The 4,546-nt window shown below is 58.1% G+C and overlaps 1 protein-coding gene across 1 annotated transcript in view; it reads left to right on the top strand.

The window, feature by feature from the left end:
• LOC113208765 (LHFPL tetraspan subfamily member 3 protein) overlaps positions 1–4,546 on the top strand; it is a 9,944-nt gene that overhangs the window by 4,342 nt on the left and 1,056 nt on the right. The gene's annotated exons all lie outside the window — the stretch shown is intronic.

Genomic DNA, 4,546 nt, shown 5'->3' with positions numbered 1-4,546 from the left:
CCCCCAACCCTTCCCCCTCCCGCACCCTCCTCACGTTGCCGGCTCATGCCTAGATGCCGCGTTGCTCAATCAATACATAAAAGTAAGGCTTTCAAATCCGCCGCCCGCGCGATTGAATCGGCTTGCAGCCGCGCGGTCGTGCTCGCGTTGTTGGGGCGTTGAATGGCGGGGCGGGGCGGGGTGGTGGGCCCACCTCCTCGTCACGGCGTTACGACGCACCATTATGCAGCGTGTTTGACATTTTGTTTGCCGCCGCTGCTGCTCCCGGGATTGTACTTACGACTGCATAATTTATATGGGGCCAAGACTATTACGATTACTTAATAATGAAAAGGCAAATCGTTGCCCAACCAGAACGCGCAAACGGAGACTGGGACGCAAGCGCCTTAGGGTCGACGATATAGAGTAGTGCTCTCCCCGCGCTCGGCCGTACAGCTGGCTGCATTCGAAGCATGTTAGGGGCCGTTCACAAATTACGTCACGCAAATTTCGGCCGGTTTTGACTCCCCCCCTCCCCCACGTCACGCGGCTAACCTAACCTTCTAATGCTTTCAGCATAGGACCGTCACGCGGGCAGAGACCCCCTCCCCCCCGTCAGCTGCGTGACGTAATTTGTGAACGGCCCCTTACTGGCTAACTGTTGACAACGCCGGGACCTCCCCCCGTGGGAATCCGCTGCCTTCACTGTGCTGCGCTCGGATCTTCCAGCTCTTCCCGTCCATTCTAGCGTCGCGGTGTGTCGGCATGTCACCTAGAGTGAAAACCGTATTTTTGGTTAACCGGTGCCGTTTTTGACTGAACCATAATCTATGGTTCCCTGAAGATGTACCGTACGATGGTTGCTACAGCTTCTTCACTTTTCTGGGTGAGTGTTCCGGATCGGACGGGTTCAGGTCTCCGACGAAACGGAGTGCTAGTGAGACCACGTCTTCTGGCCCCCCTCGCACTGAGACGGCTGAGCCGCCGGGTCAGGTTGGGTTTGCTCTCGGAGTGCGCAGGGTTTGTTAGCGACGTGCGAAACCCGACGAACCCGACCGATCCCCGGAACGGTGCCGCGTGTTGGAGCGCCTGCCACGCTCGGGGTAGGCCACCCGGTGCGCGGGCGCGCGCTGCTGCGCTGCGGTTGCCTACCTCCGCGGCGGCCCGCCTGGAGGCTGGCTGGAGGTGACTGATGGCTGCAAGTGAACTCTCCTTCTCGCCTCGCCGGGCCGGGGCCGGGTGCCGGGGGTCGGGCCCCAGGCGGAACGGTGACTGCCCCGCGCATACCGTGTATGATATCTGATGGCCGTTTGCTTCCTCGCCTTGTGTGCCGCCGCCGCCGCCGCTGCTCCGCGTCTCAGTAAACATGTGGGTTTGTGGCGCTGCAGTCTGGATCTAGCCGTAGAGTCGAGCCCGACTGTGTGCGGCTAAACATCGACGCGCGCCCAAGGCGGTAATCGAACCATGAACATTCCGCGCCGATGTGCGATGCGGGCCGGAGCCGCGACCCGCCGCCGTGCTCCAGGACACACGGCGAGGCTGCGGCCCCGCACTGTAAAAAGGAAAAAAAATAATAATGATATCGTAGCTGATTGTTTTTACAACCATAGGCCATCGCATGTGTGATTGATACTGTTACTCCCATGTACCAATGTATGAGGCTGACCAGAGACACACCCAGGGAAGAATGTTCTTGAATTTTCAATGTTCTTGCCGGTTCTTGCTGAAGTTAAGATGTGCATGTATGGCAAAAATTGTGCTTCTACATGTACATGTCTATGTTTTGAGAAAATTATACAATTTTCTTAAATTCAGCAAGAACATTGAGAAAGTAAGAACATGCCCCTCTGAGTGCATCTGTGAGGAGATGGTCGTAATGGTCGTAATAGCAATCAGCCTTTTTTTTTTTTTCAAACTGGGACGGCGGGCCGGCCGGAGACCTCAACGCGGGCTACCATCCCGAGCTTGAGTCGCGGTGATGTCATATGGAAGCCACTGCCACTGCTGACCACACTCCATTCGCAATTCGGACGTCATTATGACGTTGTCGCCTCGGGTTATACTACTTGGTACTCGTGATTCGCGTCGATCGCGCCGTCATGGCGGTGCGCGCCAGTCACTCACCGTACCTCCGTGTTGCCGTCGTATCAGCTGTGCCAGGCCTTGGCCGCCACGCCACGCCCCGTCCCGCCCCGCCACACCACGCCACGCCACGCCACGCGCCCCGCCGCGAGTAGTGAGGGGGGACCGGCCGGAATGAAACAGGACGCGAAGGTCGCGGCGGCGGCGCGCGGGGCGGCTGCGGAGCTGCGGTCGGCTTTGGACGCGCGCGGGGAAAGGAAAGGCACAAGCCGCTCTGATCAATACGTGCAATATGCCGTCGCTGCCGGCCAGCTGCCGGGCGTTACGTGTGAGTGCGGCCCGCGGGGTCTCGCGCAGGAGGTCCTTCCCTTTCCTCGAGTGCGAGAGAGAGAGATAGAAAGAAATGTGAAGCGGACGCGTGCTCGCTGGTTTTATTACATCCCTATCTTGCACCTGGAGGGGCGCCTTACAGCCACTTAAAGTGATGTGAGTAACATACTACGACCTGAGAGCTGTTATGACCTCTGCTGGTTACAACTAATCTCTATGGTCCTGAAACAATGCCCCGTTTGTAGAGCTGTCTTTCACCTGAAACCGTTGAACTTTTCTTCACTCTCGACTTTTCGATGGAAAGTGTCAGTCGTGTCGGTTCCCGAAAGATCACTTCGAGTAGTGCCCGAAGTTAAAAACTGAATCGTGATTTTAAAAAAGGCATCATTTATCATTCAAAACTTCCAAGAAACATTTAGATATATACAACAAGAACATTTTAACAGCTTTGACATTTTTGTCCTTCAAATAGCTGCACCTCATCTTGACAGTTAATTTTTAAATAAAATGAAACATCGTGTAAAACTTCCTAGTATATACAAAGTAGTCGACATCAAAGTCTTTAAATTCCTTAATCGCCTTTGCCTTTTCTTCTAAAAAGTGTGCGTGCATAGCTGGACGTGCATTGCCGGGTGCGCAGACACCACACACAGCCGGTACTGGCAGCTTACTCTGCGATAGGGAGGTGCTTCTGCTCCACTCGGAACATGGTTAGCTCTAGGGTCGACCGCTGCGGCAAAGCTCCGCATAAAACCACCTCGTCGTACGTAAAGCCCGCCACTTTCTCGATCTCGGTTTGATCCCGCCGAGCAGCCCGGTCCCGACCCCGCGACCGACGAGGACCCCGCGAGGAAGCTGCTCTCCGGCCGACATGAAGCGCGTCCAGCAAAGCAGCCGTGCGGTTGACCGCGAGGCGGTTGGCGCGGCGCGCATAGGCGGAGCAGACGGAGCAGAAGACAGGCGGCGCGGGCCGTGCCCTCTGCATGTTACTTACGGATCTCCGCTCGACTCCACGCAACACTTTCTTTCCCATGCTGTATGCGTCACCCACACCGCCGCGTGTGTGAGTGTGGGAGGGAGAGTGAGTGAGTGAGGGCGAGAGCGCCCCCCGCGCTGCGGCGGTGCGAGCGGGTGCGAGCGAGAGGGCAGGCGGCCGCCCCTAGCTGTTTCTCGCGTGCGCGCTCACGCCCAGCCTCCGCCGACGACTTTTTGTACCGTTTTTGTACCGCATGCGGTCGCGGATTATTGCCTATGCCGACACTGGTCAGGGTGCGCTGCGAGTCTTTGGAGAGGAAACTCACGCTGTGCTATATCTCGATAAAGCGGTGTTGTGATACCACATTGGTATCGAGGGGTCGATATGCTCATATCGGCGTATCGAGGCGTCGACAAATATCGTCAAAACACTTTTCGTTAGCCTCATATACCCTCCCTTCCGATGTTGCGATAATAATCTATGTAGAATACACGGTTGGTATCATCGCGGTATGTGTGTTAGGGGGGGGGGGCGTCTCCAGTGAGTCGCCTGAACGGTAGGCAATCTGTGCTGCAAAACTCCTGCAAGTAGACAACCCAACGGTGCCCGCTGTCAGCCGGATATCGCGCCCACTTTCGGGTCCCCGCCTGGCCTAGTCCTCCCAAAGGCAACTCGCAGGGCCTGCATGGTGCACCACGCTTGCTTCAACAAGGTCCTCTAGTAGCAGTGAGCACACCGCCGCGGCAGTGCCCGCTGCTGCCCGCCTGCTCCGCGCCCGGCGCCTCACCACGTCTCGCTGGGCAGCAGCTAGCAGCAGCCGCGGGTGCGATATCGCCGCGATCGTCGCCGGCTGCCTAGCGTGGCGCTGTTTGCGGCTTTGTTTAATTGCATCGCTTGACGCGCGTCCCCTGCTCGCTCTCTCTCTATCTGACTCACAGCCGACTCTCTCTGTCCCTCTCGCTCTCCATCTCGCTCCAACTCCGCCGCGGCCGCGAGGCTTCTCTTCTCGCGAAACGGGGTCATCACATCACCGCGCTCCTGCTCGGCAAAAGCGTGCCCGCCCCGCCCCGCCCCGCACCTCGAACGATCGCCCTCCACCCCGTTACCATCCACCCCCGAGTGCCTCCCCGCGGGGCGCCCGTGGAGCGGGGCTGGCGCGGCGGGGCGGGGCGCTCGGTA

The sequence above is a fragment of the Frankliniella occidentalis genome, unplaced genomic scaffold (assembly GCF_000697945.3).
Source record: "Frankliniella occidentalis isolate FOCC.00 unplaced genomic scaffold, Focc_3.1 Scaffold65, whole genome shotgun sequence".
NCBI classification, from domain to species: Eukaryota; Metazoa; Arthropoda; class Insecta; order Thysanoptera; family Thripidae; genus Frankliniella; species Frankliniella occidentalis.
Note: the sequence above shows the minus strand (reverse complement) of the source record. Positions and strands in the feature narration are given on the sequence as shown.